Source organism: Artemia franciscana, chromosome 18 (genome assembly GCF_032884065.1).
Source record: "Artemia franciscana chromosome 18, ASM3288406v1, whole genome shotgun sequence".
In the NCBI taxonomy this organism is placed as follows: Eukaryota; Metazoa; Arthropoda; class Branchiopoda; order Anostraca; family Artemiidae; genus Artemia; species Artemia franciscana.
Window position 1 is genome coordinate 5,149,578 of NC_088880.1, and position 18,866 is coordinate 5,168,443.

General features: G+C 35.1%; 1 long non-coding RNA gene across 5 annotated transcripts in view; it reads left to right on the top strand.

Annotated features, from left to right (window-relative positions):
• Positions 1–18,866, top strand: part of LOC136038525 (uncharacterized) — a 171,077-nt gene that overhangs the window by 70,509 nt on the left and 81,702 nt on the right. For 4 of the 5 annotated variants that reach the window (XR_010620237.1, XR_010620238.1, XR_010620235.1 and 1 more), the window contains one exon: positions 8,110–8,286. The exons of the other annotated variant lie outside the window; for it this stretch is intronic. This is a non-coding gene — a long non-coding RNA (uncharacterized LOC136038525). The remainder of the gene's footprint in view (positions 1–8,109; positions 8,287–18,866) is intronic. 5 annotated transcript variants of the gene reach the window in all.

The window sequence follows — 18,866 nt, forward strand, 5'->3', positions numbered from 1 at the left end:
CAAAAACAGTAAACAAATTGGATTAATTCCTGCAATTTTAGGATCAATACTGGGTTATACAAAATAATGCTGTTTTATTTATGAATGGGACTGTAAAGACCAGAGTGGAAAACTATATGTGTTCGAAAAGCAGATTTAAATATATATTTTTTCTCCAGGATAAAAAATTAAAATTTTGGAATTAATGCACCTTGATCGCATGTGGCATATAGACAAGAGCGATGATTATTTTTTTACTTATAAGACAAGAATTTCCAAAAAAGTTGGAAAGTTTGAAATAATGTCGTTTTTCGCACGATTTATTTCCATTATGATAAGTATTTATTTATATATGTGTTGGTATATGTAATCGAAAGAGAGATTTGAGCACTCCAAAAGACGGTGGAAAATTTATTAGGGGTTTTCCCAAAGAATTGAAAGTTGACACATTACCAAAGATCGTCCTTTTGGGGTACCATCCAGGGCCAAACAAGAAGCTAGTCGTCCTTAAATTGGCCGGGAGGTTATAAGGAAAAATATTATGGAAATTAGAAAGTACTTCTAGCTACGACAGCCAAGAAGTGAAGTTAGGTTAATCCAAATGAAACAGCATTTACTTAAAAATATGCAGAATAATTGCTGCAAAAACATTTTGTATGTAGGGCCGCAATGCTTTATCCCAATTTTAAAGGTACAATTAGGTAAAAAGGTACAAAGGTAAAAATTAAAGGTCTGATAGCCACGACACCCAAGAAGTGAAGTTAGGTCTTTCCAAATTTTTTATGTAGACCCGCAATGCTTTAACCCCAACCCCCTCCACTAATGTGTGATAGTTTCCAGTTATTATCGCAATGCGTCTCTGATGTGAATTCCTTTACCTATAAATTGAATCTACCGTGGCGAAACAAAAACTGGAAATTTAAGTTACGGGTGGGAAAATGGATTGAGAATATATATAATTCGGGGTATATGTTTGTGCATCAGGGGGGGGGGGGGTAAAGTATACGAGGATGCATGCAAAGTGTGTTAGCTACAATGATTCTGCCAAATATGAAATAAGCATTGTTTTCTAACTTCCCGCTATCCGCTCCCCGCTGTCTAATGTACAAATATATATCCCAAATTATATCAGTCCAATGTGTTATGTCACCCATTACTTGTTTTCCACTGAGCGTAAGCTAATTGTCTCTTAAAACAGACAAATGAAACCGGTTTGTTCTCGGGTATTAGACAGTGTAATTCTTGAGTGTTGTTGCTCTAACAGATAAGTACCGAAAGTGATAAAGAGTCAATATGGTAATTAAAAGGACATTAACCTAGTCTCTGTAGATACCAAATTACTTAGTAATATGATATATTTTTGACTGAGAGATGCTGTTGACAAAGTTTTAAGAGGAGAACAGTGCGGGTTTAGGAAAGGTAGAGGATGTGTCGACAGAATGTTCACTCTTATGGAGGCCCTAGACGGCCAATCATTTTGATCAAAAGCTTTCATCAATCGATTGACTCAAGCATGAGTCTAGGAACCAGTTTGACGTTTGAGTCAAGTGTTGACTGTGATTGATAGAAAGTTTGAATGACTCAATCATTTTGATCAAAAGCAGTGTGTTACATTAGCTTTGGTCAAGATTGAAGGGTTGATTGAAGGGTCGAATGAAGATTAAGTAAAGCACACGTCAGTCTATTGACGGAAACTTGATCAAAATGATTGACCTTCTAGGGCCTCCTTTAGGTTAATTACTGAGGAGTGTCTGAGTCAATAAACACGTTTGCTCCTCAGTTTGATAGATTATGAGCAAGCGTTCAATTCTGTAGATAGAAGAGCTTAGGGAAGGTCTTATCCTTGTATGGTATACCAGACAAATATATTAAGAGTATTAGTGCTAGTGCGAGAATAACATTGTTGCGGTCAAGATAGGAAAGGAGGTTAACAGAAGGTTTTGTATTAAATCAGGAGTTAGTGAAATCCTATCCTACCCCATTTAATATGGATCATTTGGATGAACTTAGTCTTGAGGAGAACAGTAAAGGCAGTGGGAGAACATATAATCAAATGGGGAAGAAAAACTTTTTTGGACTTAGATTATGCTGATGATTTCCGGCAAATTATTTTCACTGAAGGGAGGATTTTGGAGTGATCGGAAAAATTATTATAACTTAGCCTGTCAGCTAAAAGTTTGCTAAGGGTGGGTCTATCTTAAGTAAAATATTTTACGGGGGATTTTTCATGAAATTTGAGCCAGATTTAACGGCATTATTTTCAAAGATCAGAAATTAACTTTAAAAAAATATTTTTTTTCCACTGAAAGTAAAGCAACATTAAAATTCGAGACGAACATATATTATTCCGTTTAGAAGGGGTTACCTTCCTCCTCAATACCTTCTTCATTTTGAATGTTTGTCCCAATTTTTTAAGAATGAATCCTAAAACACAAGGCCAGTTTTATTAGAATATTCAGCTTTTTTAAAAGTTATAAAAATTTTAGCTTGAAGAGAAAAGGCACTGAGCTAGGGGAGGGGGGTAACCCCTTCATATACGGAATAATTTCTGTTCGTTTTGAGTTTTATTGTTGCTCCTTAACTTCAGTTGAAACAAATCCTGTTTTGTTCATTTAATTAGACATTGAATTCAAGTGTGATGAAATATTAAATGTGTGGAGCAATGCCAGGGGTGGGGGGTGTGGGGTTGGGGGATGACTTAATTTATTGAGTGCACTTTAGTATAACTGTACTTTACTGGAGCCCCCACTGAGCTGTAAACGTCCATTTATGTATATTTTGTGAACCAGTAAAACATAACTGTTTACAGGATTTTTGTGCTTTTTCAGTAATGGAAAAGAGTTTCTCTGTACCTAGAAAATAATTCAAATTTCAAAGAAGAAGAACAGCGTCTGTTGAAAAAGTCAAAATGGAGAACAGTGATGATGGGAGCATGTTATTAGGAGAGGAGAAGAGACTCACTGACACCCAATGCAATACAAATAGTCTATGGTGATGGAAAACATAAGGTAGTTGACACAAATCGGGAACGGTTTTTATGGCACTTGTTATTTCGGTTATTTCGAAAAATTAGAAAAAATAAGGTATTTTTAACTTACGAATGGGTTATCGGATCTTAATGAAATTTGACATTTAGAAGGATATCGTGTCTCAGAGCTCGTATTTTAAATCCCGACCGGATCTGGTAACATTGGGGGGAGTTGGACGGGGAAACCCAAAATCTTGGAAAACGCTTAGAGTGGAGGGATCGGGATGCAACTTGGTGGGAAAAATAAGCACAAGCCCTAGATTAATGATTGAAATAACCAGAACGGACCGCTCTCATTGGGGGAGCTGAGGGGGAGGGTTAATTCTGAAAAATTAGAAAAAAATGAGGTATTTTTAACTTACGGAGTGATTGGATCTTAATGAAATTTCATATTTAGAAGGACATCGTAACTCAGATGTCTTATTTTTAATCCCAACTGGATCCAATGTCATTGGGGGGAGTTTGGGGGGGGGCCGGAAATCTTGGAAAACACTTAGAGTGGAGAGATCAGGATGAAAGTTGTTGGGAAGAATAAGCACAAGTTCAAGATTCGTGACTGACATAATTGGACTGGATCTGCTCTCTTTGGGGGGGGGGGGGTAATTTGGAAAAATTAGAAAAATGAGGTATTTGTAACTTACAAATGGGTGATCAGATCTTAATGAAATTTGATATTTAGAAGGATCTTGTGCTTCAGGGCTCTTATTTTAAATCCCGACCAGAACCGGTGACATTGGGGGGAGTTGGAGGGGGAAACCGGAAATCTTAGAAAACGTGAAAATTTAGGTATCTTTATCTTACGAATGGGTGATCGGATCTTAATGAAACTTGATTTATAGGAAGATCTTATGTCTCAGATGCTCCATTTTCAATTCGAATCGGAACCAGGGTTAGGAGGGGGGAAACAGAAATCTTGGAAACCGAAAATCTTGGAAAATCGCTTAGATTGGAGAGAACTGTATGAAACCTGATGGGAAGAATACGCACAAGTTCTAGATACATGATTTACATAATTGGAACGGGAACATAGTTGGACGATGAAAATTGGTAGGCGTGTTACGGATAGGCACAAAATGACTTGATAACAATCGTTTCCCTGATTATACTATCGGGGATGCTGGAGGGAGAGGAAAAATTGAAAAAAATTAGGTTTTTTTAATTTACGAATTTGTGATCGGATCTTAATGAAATTTGATATTTAGAAGGACCTCGTTCCTTGGAGCTCTTATTTTAATTCCCGACCCTATCCGGTGATATTGGGGGAGTCGGATGGGGAAACAGGAAATCTTGGAAAACGGTTAGAGGAGAGATCGGGATGAAACTTGGTGGGAAGAATAAGTGTAAGTCATAGATACATGATTGACATAACCGAACTGAATTTGCTGTCTTTGGGGGAGTTGGGGTTGTGTTAATTCGAAAAAATTAGAAAAATTGAGGTATTTTTAACTTAAGAGCGGGTGACTGGATCTTAATGAAATTTGATATTTAGAAGGAACTCATGTCTCAAAGCTCTTTTTTTGTTTAAATCTCGACCAGATCTGGTTACATTGGAGGGAGTTGGAGGGGGAAACCGGAAATCTTGGAATGGATATACTGGAAGAATCAAATAGGATAAGGGTCATTGCCATCTGTTATGTATACGAATATAGAGGGGAGGGAAACATAGGGGGTAAGTGAAGAGTAAAATATTAAACTGGAGAGTTCGAAATTCTACAATGTAGAAAATAGGTGGAACAATTTCATTTTAGGAAAAACTTTGCGAAATTGCAGATGGTTTCTTACGAAGGATTGTTGGAAATGCAGTTAGAATTAATCGTGAAGTCGCCTTTGTTTCACAAAAAAGAAGAGGGGTTTTACAAAAAGTATTATGAAATCGAAAGGAATGTAAGGAAAGTGGAAAAAGCTTTAAAATATAAACCAAGGACAAATGGAGGCCTTTGATAAAATTACTGAAATTGCAGAAAATTTAACCACAATTCAAAACTGTCCAATATTCTCATTAGGCAATTAGCTGTATTAAGCATAATTGTACTATCTTAAGCAAACATGCGAGGAAGCATTAGAGATGATAATCAATGGATACAAAAAAATAAATAGGCCCTGGGTGCTGATAATGTGGTAAATGATTTTTCTAAATAAATTTAAGAAAAGGGGAAGTAAGTAGTAATTTTAATAAAACTTTAATTAAACCAAATCTATGAGAGGTATCAGTGCTATAGTGAAGAGCCATAAAGGTTCAGTGCATTATTAGTATTTTTTTTTTGCCAAAGGAACTTCATATTGAAGAAAAGGTCGTTCAAGCTTTGGATGGGGCTCCTTCGATTTGAAATAAGAAGTTCTAGTGTCTTTTTTAAGAGCCATAATTGATCGGAGGGCAACCAGTTTCCGGCACATTTTTTTTCAACCATTCATTCAATAAAAGTTTTGATATAGCCATTTTGTCTAAAATAGTCCACAGGTCAAATAACTTCATCCTTGTTTGACACCCTCCCAGCCCCAGGGCAAGGGCACCATGTTATTCAAGTTGCCCATTATTAAAAGTAAAGGTTTTTAAGAAAAGAAGGTGGGTCTGATCATGGACCTAATAAAAGCTTAGAGTATTAAGGCAAAACCTTTAAGGAAATTTTGAGAGGAATGTCAAACACAACTAAAATTAATTATATTTTGTTGGTTTTGAAAAGTGAATATCAGTAGCGAATATGGAATAACTTGGGGTATTATAGGTTGAAACTTTCAAGGTAGGTTAAGGGATGTTGAAGGGAGATTGGAAGGTAACCAGTTCTTTCCCTTTTTAGATGCTTCCTCTCCTTAACAATGATCAGTTCTTTTTTAATTTTCAATACGTTTAAATTAGTCTAAATATCTAATAGAACTATGCATCCAGGGATGCAATACCCCCATAAATCTGGGGAAAAGATTGTAAATTCTGCAATTTGCCTATTGTTTACATACAGGGTTTATCATTAAGAACAGGAGAAATGTTTGTTTTGGGTGTATCCGAAAGGCTTATGAGAATTAAGGTTAAAATAGTCAAAAGATCAAATAACTTCGCTCTTACATTTTAAGAAAGATTTATTATATTAAGTAAGACCTGTTGGAGTGACAAAACCCCTCACATCTTTGGAAAAAGATTCCGAGGACAATCGACTGATTCTGGGTGTGTTCGGAACGGTTGAGAGTAATTAGTTAAAACTGTTTCGAATGTTGAAGGACATTTAAAACTAAATCAAAAGATACTACGTGCACCCAGCGTATCAAAAAGGTGTGTGTGTAATCTGTCATGAACTACTGACAGTATTAAGCTCGAACCCTCAGGGTACGTTGAGGGGGATTTTAAAAAGTGAGTCGGAGGGCAACTAGACCTTTTCTTATTTAATTTTTTTGAGCCCGCTTCCGAAACTTCTGATTAGGATTTGATTTTAGAAAATTTTGTGTGTGATATCCTGTTTGTAAGAATTTTTATTTGTTTTACTTTCGACTTAAACGTAAATTTATTTTTTATTCGTTTTAAGATCTATTTATTCATTTATATTCAATTTATTATCAACCTATGAATGCTAAAAAAAACTATTAACAAACGTTAAACGGTTCTTAAGCCAAAGAAGATTTGCTTGTAGATTAGTACCTATATCTCTCTGTTTGCTATGATTGTTTATTTAATTTCGGTTTGTTTTGGTTTTCATTTATTCCCTTAATAGTAGTTTCTGGTTGTTTTGAGTTTGAATTATTTGAATAAGTTTTCTCTAATGGTCTTAAGTTTAAAATGCCTTTTTTTACTTTTCTTTAAAAAAATTAATTTTTGGGAAACTTTTTTTTTTTTTAATTAATTGGAAAAATAATCAGTGTGAGTGTGGTAATTATAGAAGCCTTAGCTTAGTTTCCGTAGGAAGTAACCTGCTTAGTATGATGATACTTAGTATGATAATTTTGAGATTCTGTAGGTCATGTTCTAAGAGAAGAACAGTTTGGCTTTTGGTTGGGGAGAGGACGCATTCGGCTGGTAATTTTGTCTTTTTTTATTTACCATATCATCATGAGCTGCAACTGGTGACTTCTTAGGAAGTAGGGTGTCAATATTGAATTCAGTGAACAGTTTCTGAACTAATACCTTGTATTTCACATGGTAAAATACTGTTGGGAGATCTTAAAATGGAAGTTAAATTTAGGCAGGTATCAATTTTTCAAGGCATTTTCTAGTGACTTTGACAAAATAAATAAGATAATAGGCGTTAGAAACGGATGTTTGGTTCCCAAATCACCTCAGGCTTGGTTGAAGAAGGATTATTTCCTTCAGCATATCAGCGGCGAATCCTTCATGTAGTTATAAGAATAGTTTTTAGGAGTGAGGGAGACGGAAGCTTCCCTTTTTTCTTAGCTTCCCGATTCTTCTTTCAAACTCTAATGGGTAAATAATGGGAACAAAATATAAATTTTATCAGCTGGTATTTAGTTCGATAATACTGACAGGGCGTCCTGCATGTCCCAGAAAATCCCTAAGACAGCTCTCAAGTCTCCTTTTGCAAGATGACATCATTTCAACCAAGAAGTCTTCTTAGTGTGTTAGTGAAATTTACAGTCCTGAAGACTGAATAATACTTTCAGTTTTTTAGTCTAATTAATATTAATAGACAAAAACGTTTTCTGCTCTTTATTTCTTTGGTAATTTATACTGCCAGCCTTTTTTGTTTTCGTTGTTTAGATATGTATTACTGGAGGCTCGGCTAAGGTTATTGGCTGTAACCTTGGGTGGTTCAGGTTGATTTAAATTAAGCTGTTCCGGTTTCCTACTACACAACTTCTTATTCTCAGAAAATCAATATTTCGGCGTGCTATTGAACTATTTTCGACCTTATTTTATTATAAAATCGGGTGGACATACGAATTTCTATCTTACTTTTTCGCATTCTATCATCTTCATTATTTTTTATTTCCTGAAAGCTCGAATTTCTTCCTAAGTAGTGTTTAGGTGGATTGATTGATGTCTTTATCACTGGAGCACATTTGAGCTGTAATGTCCCAATGAGCAGTAAATGTCCATAGATGTATGTATATTTTGTGAACCAGTAAAGCGAAACTGTTTACAACATTTTTTGCTTTTTCAGTCGAGGAAAAGTCTTACCGTATGTTCAAAAGCGTCCATACTTCAAAGAAGAAGAATAGCGTCTGTTTGAAAAGGTCAAAAAGGCAGAACAGTGGTGATGGGAGTATGTGACTAGGAGAGAAGAAGAGACTCGCTGACAGCCAATGCAATACAAATGTTTGGCGATGTAAAATATAAGGTAGTTGACATACATTAGGAACAGTTTTTTTTCATTTATTTAATTCTTTTATTATTTCTTATAACTTAAGTGAGTGTCTTAGATCCAAACCGGGTTATGATCTTTTTCGGTAACTTGATTGAAAGCTGTTCTTATTGAGACATACTCAGCTGGTAATCTAATCTTTTTATAATCATATTATTACGAGCAGAAGCTGGTATCGTTCTCTGCTATTTTCTCTCAAAAAAGCTCCCGTATTTCCATTTGAACTAGGCAATAGGGGAAGGGTACTAGTTGTGGTGTGATGCTAATTAATTTTAATCAGTTATTAATACCTATTTACCTATTTTTGGGGTTATTATTATTTGAAGGGTGAAAACTTAAACATTCTCTAAGGTTCATAGTTTTTTTCTATGAATGACCTTACAATAAATAAATGCCTCAGAGAGGTCCTGCCAACAAACAGTGCCGGAAAAACCAATTATCAGTCGTGTGCGAGACGCTAACATTTGATCTTGAATTTGTTCTGCTGTTGCCTTGTTTTGATAACAAAAATAGGTAGAAAAAGGTCTTGTGCTGTAAGTAGGTTTGAAAGGATATTTTATTGTGGACAGAATATATATACGTGACCTAACCTAGTTTTATACAAAATTCGAATCATTTACGGAGTAGTTTGGGACATACGACTTCCTTTTATGGGTTAAGGTATATACTCCCTCTAAAATATCAATTTCATGACGCAGTTGGAGCCCCACATTAGAGACAGGGGGTTTTGTTAAAATTAATGTTATATTTTTATTCACAGTGGATTTCTGACTTTACAGTATTGTCTATTTCTTAGCTAGGCCTATCTTAATATTTTCTAGATTTTGTGTTAAAATCAATAGATTTTGTTAATTTGAATTTTTTCGAATGAATTGCATTTTATTATTTATCACAGTTTTAAATTGCATTTCACAGTTTATTATTTTTTTTTTTATCGTTGACAACTTTGTTCGTAAGAACATAAGGCCAAATTTTGACCAAATAATGCTCATAGCAGCTAAAAAAAAATTGCAGGAAAGCCGAGTTTTCAGATTATCCAGAGGGTTAAATATGTTTTCATTTTTGTGTCCTTGGTTCTTCGACGAATCTGAAGCGGGGCACAAAGCTTAATCAGGAGTTTAAGTAAGTAGATACGCGTTATAGCTTCGTGGGTAACATTGTTTGGTACTTGTGTCTTATAGCCACCACATTTCATAATATAAAGAATAAATATAGCTAAGGCATTTGGCATGCAGATCCGCTATTCTTTTATCTCCCCCCCCCTTTAATTTTCAATGCATTTTCCCATCCGTAACTTGTTTTCCAATTTTTGTTTCGTCACAGTTGATTAAATTTACAGGTACACGGTTTGAAACAAGGGAGATGCATTGCGAGAATTGCTGGAAAATGTATAATTTCAGCTATATATTTGCACATAAGGGGAGGGGGGAAATTAAAGTATAGTGGATCTGCATGCAAAATACGTTAGCTTAAATTATTCTGCGTATCATGCAGTAAGAATTGTTTTATTAGGATTAACCCAACTTCACTTCTTAGGTGTAGTGGCTATAAGATACAAGTACTCATTGTTTATATGGATATCTCACTTTAAATTAGAAGAAGTTGTGACAACAATTTATTTAAAGACGATGCAGATGTTTCAGGACGTTTATGATTAAAGGGAAGAGAGGAAAATAAGAAAGGAAAAGATATGAATTTCATTAAGTTGATTTTTACCTATCAAAGGCTACGAGCCTGAGAAAATTTGTCTGATTTTCAAAAAAGGGAAAAGGCCCCCTAAAAGTAATAAAATCTCAATAAAAATCTCATCATCAGATTCAGCGTATCAAAGAACTATACTATACAGGCTTCAAACTCAGATCTGCGAAAATGTGGAATTTGTTGTTTTCTTTTTTTCAGAAGAAAAATCACCGATGTGTTTTTTTTATATTTATTCATCTTTTTCCGATGAGTGATCGTATCGACCAATTGATTCTAGAACATCGTGAGAAGAATTGTTGGACCGGAAATTCAAAGTTCAAGTGCCCTTTTTAAGTTGCCGAAAGAAGTGGAGGGTAACTAGGCCCCCTCACCAGCTCCCTTTCCCCAAATAGTCAAATCAATTTTTGAGATAGTCGCTTTGTCCATCATAGTTGAAAGGCCCAATAACTCTGCCTTTAGATTTAAATGACCCCTCCCCCCAGGAGCAAGGTTTTTAAAATCAGCTTTTTACTCTTATATCATCTTTTCTCTCATTCCAGCACTTCAAAGCTGTATCGAATCCAATTTTTCCTACAGCTTATTGTCTGATACACGGCTAATCTGACAATTTTATATATACATACATATATATATATATATATATATATATATATATATATATATATATATATATATATATATATATATATATATATATATATATATATATGTATGTATATATATATATATATATATATATATATATATATGTATACATATATATATATATATATTTATATATATATATATATATATATATATATATATATATATATATATATATATATATATATATATATATATATATATATATATCATATATATACATGAAAAAAAATTGTTCAAGACACTTCAAATGATTTTTCTTAGCTAGGATCTGTATTAGAAATATTTAACTAACTTCAGGGAGCAGTTATCTTTAAATGAGCTCCACCAGTAGAGGTGGGAGATGAGACTGCCCTCCACACTCTAGAAAATCTTTGAAGAATAATCAAAGTATGAAAATAAGAAATTAAGGCTCTTCTGTTCTCCTGTTTTTAGCAATGTCTAGTCTACCTTCTTTCCAAAAGATCCTTTTTTTTCGCAAAAATGTCCATAAATTTCCTATTATTAACTCCTTTAACCTTTGGCCGCCCTGTAATAGTGAAGGGCTTTCTACAATAGGAGTGTGGAACCTGTTAAGGTTATTGGCGGTAACTTTGGATGGTTTAGGTACATTGAAATGAAGCTGGTCCGGTCTCCTACCACATAATTTCTTATCCTCAGAAAATCAATAGTTTGATTTGGTATTGAAAAACTCATGACATTATTTTAACAATAAAATTGGTAAAAAAAATTGCGATTTTTGATTTTTTTTTCTCTGCGAAATAATTAGCTTTTTAATATTTATATCTTTATGGAAAACAGCAATTTTGTATCAAGATTTTGTAAATGAAAATATCAGACTTTCAACCATGTAACGAAAAGTCGAGAGAGATAACAATTAAATAAAAGTTAATAAGCATGAAAAAAGGTGTTTCTCCTAGTTTTTGGTGTTTGAAATATTGACAAATAAAATTCTCAAATAGTAAGAGAAAGTAATTTTTCATGCAAAATGAAACAAAACTCAGCAACATTTTAAATGGCAAGGATTTCTGGAAAAGGTAAATATCCATTTAATCTATCATAGATTTAATTAATTTGCGTTATTATATGTTTATCATGCATTTTGTTCAACAACTAGAGTAAAAAAAAAAAAAAAAAAAAAAAAAAAAAAAAAAAAAAAAAAAAAAAAAAAAAAAAAAAAAAAAATCAAACTTAAACCAAACTTAAGAGCAAAAAAATTATCCAGAGCATCTAGCTTTGAGAACTTTGTCAGTGACTGGAGACTGGAAAAGGAAGAGTTATTTTCTCTAACCTGGTCTTTTATATATGTGTATGAAGAATCCCCATACGACAGTAAATGATTCCTCCAGATCTTCATGCTAAAAATAACCTAGATAATTTCGTAAATTTCCCAAAATAAAAGATATTTTGGTCACATATGCAGTGAATAGTATTATTACTACTATTACTTACTGTGTCAATCAGTATTACTACTAACAGCGGTCACTCCATATGCTCTCGAAATATCTAGTATTATTTGTGAAATTTATCACTGTCTATTCAAAGGTTTTATCCGTATTAGAACTTTTTATTTAAAAAAAAAACTAATGATTCACCCGAATTTGGAATGACGATACTGGATGAAAAACAGGACAAGGGCCAGTGCCATCTGTTGTGTATATGAATATAGAGGGAAGGGAAAGACGGGGATAAGCGAAGAGTAAAATATTAAACTGGAGAGTTTGAAATTCTACAATGTAGAAAATAGGTGGAATGATTTTATTTTAGGAAAAAAGTTCGTCAAATTGCAGATGGTTTCTTACGAAGGATTGTTGGAAATGCAGTTAGAATTAATCGTGAAGTCGCCTTTGTTTCGCAAAAAAGAAGAGGGGTTTTACAAAAAGTATTATGAAATCAAAAGGAATGTAAGGAAAGCGGAAAAAGCTTTAAAATATAAACTAAGGAGAAATGGAGGACTTTGATAAAATTACTGAAATTGCGGAAGATTCAACCAGAATTCAAAACTGTCCAATATTTTCATAAGGTAATTAGCTGTATTAAGCATAACTGTACTATCTTTAGCAAGCATGAGAGAAAGTATTAGAGATGATAATAAATGGACACAAAAAATAAATAGATCCTGGGTGCTGATAATGTGGGAAATGATTTTTCTAAACAAATTTAAGAAAAGGGGAATTAGGTAGTAATTTTAATAAAATTTTAATTAAACCAAATATATGAGATGTATCAGAGCTATAGTGAAGAGCCATAAAGGTTCAATGTATTATTAGTATTTATTTTTTTTGCCAGAGGAACTTCATATTGAAGAAAAGGTCGTTCAAGCTTTGAATGAGGCTCATTCAATTTGAAATATGAAGTTCTAGTGTCGTTCTGTATAGTGAAGTGAAAGTGAAGTTCTAGTGAAGTCTAATAGTCTAAAGTGAAGTTCTAGTTGTTTTTAAGAGTCATTATTGATCGGAGGGCAACCAGTTTCCGACACATGTTTTTTTGACAATTCATTCAGTAAAAGTTTTGAGATAGCCATTTTGCCCAAATTAGTCCGTAGGTCAAATAACTGTTTCCGGGTGTGACTCCCTCCCAGCCACAGGGCAAGGGCACTAAGTTATTCAAATTGCCCATTGTTAACACTTAGGGTTTTTAAGAAAAGAAAGTATGTCTGATCATGGACCTAAGAAAAGCTTAGAGTATTAAGGCAAAACTTTTAAGGGAATTTTGAGAGGGATGTCAGACACAATCAAAATGAATTATGTTTTGTTGGTTGTGAAAAGTGAATATCAGTAGCGAATATGGAATAACTCGGGGTATTATAGGTTGAAGCTTTCAAGGTAGGTTAAGGGATGTTGAAGAGATATTGGAAGGTAACCAGCCCCCCTCTTTTTCCGCCGTTTTTAGGTGCTTCCTCTCCTTTACCATGATCAGTTTATTTTTAAATTTTCAATGCGTTTAAATTAGTCTGAATATCTAATAGAGCTATGCATCCAGGGATGCCATACCCCCTTGGATCTGGGGAAAAGTTTGTAGATTTTGCAATTTGCCTATTGTTTACATACAGGGCTTATCATTAAGAAAAGGAGAAATGTTTGTTCTGGGTGTATCCGAAAGGCTCATTAGAATGAAAGTAAAATTGTCAAAATATCAAATAACTTCGCTCTTACATATTAAGAAGGAGCTGTTATATTAAGTAAGGCCTGTTGGGGTGACAAAGCCCCTCACATCTTTAGAAAAAGATTCCGAAGACAATCAACTGATTCAGGGTGTGTTCGGAACGGTTGAGAGTAATTAGTTGAAACTGTTTCGAATATTGAAGGACATGTCAAACTAAATCAAAAGATACTACGTACACCCAGCTTATCAAAAGGGTGTGTGTGTAATCTGCCATGAACTGCTGACAGTATTAAGCTCGAACCCTCGAGGTATGTTGAGGATGTTAAAAGTGAGAAGGAGGATAACAAGACTCTTTCTTATTCAATTTGCAAGAGCCCTCCGCCGAAACTTTTGATTAGGATATGAAACAACCATCTTGTTCAAAATAATCGAAAAGTCCAATAAATATGCTACCGTTGATGGCTTAACCCCTCACAGTATCTGGGAAAGGTCTCTAATAAAGCTGAGGGTGTTAAGGTAAAAATTTTAGAAAATTTTGTGTGGCATATCCTGTTTGTAATAATTTTTCTTTGTTTTACATTCGACTTGAATTTTAAATTTTTTTTTTTTTAATTTATTCACTCATTTATATTCAATTTATAATCAATTTATTAATGCTAAAAAAAAACTATTACAAACGTCAAGCGGTTCCCAAGCCCAAGAAGATTTGCTTGTAGATTAGTACCTATATCTCTCTGTTTGCTATAATTGTTTATTTAATTTCGGTTCGTTTTGGTTTTCATTTATTCTTTAATAGTAGTTTCTGGTTGGTTTGAGTTTGAATTATTATAAGAAGTTTTCTCTAATGGTTTTAAGTTTAATATGCCTTTTTTTTTTACATGTCTTTGAAGAAATTATTTTTTTGAAAGATTTTTTTTAAATTAATCGGAAAAATAATCAGTTTGACTGGTAATTATAGAAGCCCTAGCTTAGTTTCCATAGGAAGTTACCTGCTTAGTATGATAATCCTTTTTTGATTTTGAGATTTTGTAGGTCATGTTCTAAAAGAAAAACAGTTTGTTTTTGGTTGGGGAGAGGACGCATTCGGCTTGTAATTTCGTCTTTTTGTTATTTACCATATCATCATAAGCTGTAGCTGGTGACTCCCTATGAACTAGGGTATCAATATTGAATTCACTGACAAGTTTCCGAACTAATGCCTTGTAATTCACAGCGTAAAATACTGTTGGGAGGTCTTAAATGGAAGTTAAATTAAGGCAGTTATCATTTTTTCAAGGCATTTTCTAGTGGCATTGACAAGATAAATAAGAATAGGAGTTAGAAACGGATTTGTGGTTCCCAAATCACCAAATTCCTGTATGAAGAAGGATATTTTCCTTCAGCATATCAGCAACGAAGCCTTCATATAGTTTTAAGAATAGTTTTTAGGAGTGAGGGAGACGGGACGAAGCTTCTCTTTTTCCTTAGCTTCCCGATCCTTCTTTCAAACTCTAATGGGTAAATAATGGGAACAAAATGGAAATTTTATCAGCTGGTATTTAGTTAGATATTACTGACAGGGCGTCCTGAAGGTCCCAGAAAATCCCCAGGAGAGCTCTCAAGACCCCTTTCGCAAGATTTAGCCATGACATCGTGGCTCTTGAGTAATTTAGACTGCCAGGCTTTTTTGTTTTCGCTGTTTAGATATGTATTACTGGAGGTTTGGCCAAGGTTATTGGCGGTAACTTTGGGTGGTTCAGGTTGATTTAAATTAAGACTTTCCGTTTTAATACTACACAACCTCTTATCCTCAGAAAATCACTGTCATTTTCTCTTGATTAGGGAAAATTAGTTACAACTCTAACCCCCCCCCCTCTATCCCTGGATTTTGGCAAACTTACGCCACTGAATTTTGCTTTCAGATTGGCCACTTGTAAACAGACTATACAACTATTAAATTTGCATCTCTCTCGGGACGTCATTTAGGGGAGGATATTTGTCCCCGAAATTGTTGCATTCTTGTCGTTTTTTCATTGAAAGAAATAAAAACACCCCCCTTCTATATTTAGAATGATTACGCTTTGGTAAATTTGAAGACCGATTCTTCATTTACAGAGGGGCAAGGTGGGTCCTACCTAATGCCTTTTTATGCTCTTTCCAGATATTTCATCATCTCAATTGCAAATCCTCTCCTCTCCCTCATATGTGTCATTATATTGTGTATCTTCTCCATAATATTCCATCTTCTCCTTAATGTTTTACCACTCTAGACGTCCTTATGAAATTTCAAATGAATCCTATCTTTTTTGTGCTTTTTTATATTGTCCATTCTGTATATTATGCCGCAGGACTCGAAGGGGGGATGTTGTTATGTTAAGGTTTTAGTTAACATGTGACACGAAATAAAAAAAACAAACCAGATATAATGAAAAATTTAATGAAGTTTCAAAATACGAACCTCCTCTCTTTAAAAAAAAGGAAGAAAAACGTTCAATCTGTTTTTTTTTTTGTAAGTCCGTAGTATTGAATGTGCCACCTGGAAATGAGAATGTCAAAATTTTTCTCAGTAGTAATTTTGCCCACTTCGGGACCAAATTGTTCTATTTGACCCCAAATTGTTCTATTTGAGGCATTGTTAACTTACGAACGGGTGATCGGATCTTAATGAAATTTGATGTTTGGAAGGATTTCGTGTTTCAGAGCTCTTATTTTAAATCCCGACCGGATCCGGTGACATTGGGGGGAGTTTGTGGGGAACCTAAAATCTTGGAAAACGCTTAGAGTGGAGGGATCGGGATGAAACTTGGAGGTAAAAATAATCATAAGTCCTAGATACGTGATTTACATAACCGGAACGGATCCGCTCTCTGGGGGAGTTGGGGGGAAGGGGGGGGGGGTTAATTCTGAAAAATTAGAAATAAGAGGAATTTTTAACTTACGAAGGAATGATCGGAACTTAATGAAACTTGATGTTTGGAAGGATATCGTGTCTCAGAACTCTTATTTTAAGTCCCGACCGGATCCGGTGACATTGGGGGAGCTGGGGGGGAACCTAAAATCTCGGAAAACGCTTGGAGTGGAGGGGTCGGGATGAAACTTGGTGGGAAAAATAAGCACAAATCCTAGATACGTGATTGACATAACTGGAACGGATCCGTTCTCTTTGGTGGAGCTTGGGGGAAGGGTTAATTCCAAAAAGTTAGAATAAATGAGGGATTTTTAACTTACGAAGAAGTGATCGGATCTTAATGAAATTTGATGTTTGGAAGAATTTCGTGTCTCAGAGCTCTTATTTTAAATCCCGACTGGATCTGGTGACATTGGGGGAGCTGGGGGGGGGAACCTAAAATCTCGAAAAACGCTCAGAGTGGAGGGATCGGGATGAAATTTGGTGGGAAAAATAAGCACAAATCTTAGATACGTAATTGACATAACTGGAATGGATCCGTTCTTTTTGGGGGAGCTGGGGAGAAGGGCTAATTCTAAAAAATTAGAATAAATGAGGGGTTTTTAACTTACGAAGAAGTGATCGGATCTTAATGAAATCAGATGTTTTGAAGGATGTTGTGTCTCAGAACTCTTATTTTAAATCCCGACCGGATCCGGTGACATTGGGGGAGCTGGGGGGGGGTCTAAAATCTTGGAAAACGCTTAGAGTGGGGGGATCGGGATGAAACGTGGTGGGAAAAATAAGCACAAATCCTTGATGCGTGATTGACCTAACCGGAACGGATCTGCTCTCTTTGGGGGAGTTGGGGGAAGGGTTAATTCGGAATAAATTAAAAAATGAGTTTTTTTTTAACTTACGAAGAAGTGATCGGGTCTTAATGAAATTTCATATTTTGAAGGACCTCGTAACTCAGATCTCTTAATTTAAATCCTGACCGGATCCAGTAATGGGGGAGGGGCGGAAATCCTGGAGAACGCTTAAAGCAGAGAGATCAGGATGAAACTTAGTGGGAAGAATAAGCACAAGTCCAAGATAAGTGACTGATATAACCGGATTGGATCCACTCTCTTTGGTGGAGGGGGGGGGGGGGTGTAATTCGGAAAAATTAGAAAAAATGACGTATTTGTAACTTACGAACGGGTGATCAGATCTTAATGAAATTTGATATTTAGAAGGATCTTGTGCTTTAGAACTCTCACTTTAAATCCCTTCCTGATCCAGTGACATTGAGGGGAATTGGAGGGGGAAACTGGAAAGTTTGGAAACCGGAAATCTTGGAAAACGCTTAGAGTGGAGAGATCGGGATGAAACTTGATTGGAAGAATAAACACAAGTTATAGATACGTGATTGACGTAATTGGAACGGATACGTTCTCTTTGGGGGAGCTGGGGGTTGTTAATTTGGAAAAATTAGAAAAATTGTGGTATTTTTAACTTAAGAACGGTTGACCGGATCCTAATGAAATTTGATTTTAGAAGGAACTCATGTCTCAGAGCTCTTATTTCAAATCCTGACGAGATCTGTTGACATTGGAGGGAGCTGGAGGGGAAACCGTAAATCTTGGAAAACGCTTATAAATGTCGTAGATTCGTGATTGACACAATCGGACTGGATCCGCTCTCTTTGTGGGAGTTAGGGGACGAGGCTCAGTGCTTTGGCGAGTTTCGTGCTTCTGGACGTGCTTGGACGATGAAAATTGGTAGGCATGTCAGGGAGCTGCTCAAATTGACTTGCTAAAGTCGTCTCTCTCGATTCGACTATCTGGGGAGCTGAAGGGAGGTGATCGGATCTTAATGAATTTCGATATTTAGAAGGACCTCGTGACTCGGGGCTCTTATTTTAAATCCCGACCGGCATTAAGCCTCTGATTTTCCTTTTAAGGCAATCTATTTATTCTTATAATTTTTCTAGAGCTCATACAATATGAGCTCTTGGCTCTTCCGACCTCGTCACAAGTGTCATATGAGCTCCTAGCTCTTAATTTTTGGTAAAAAAAACATACATATTTCGACACCAATTATTTTAATGATACAATGATAATTGAGAAGGCAGTTCCTTTGAAGGAAAGTCAAACAGGTTCGACCAGACTACCGAAGAACTGATTTTAGTTTTACAACAAAGGTATTAAAGTTAAGTTGGAAAATCCAAAATAACAAAAACAGTAAACAAATTGGA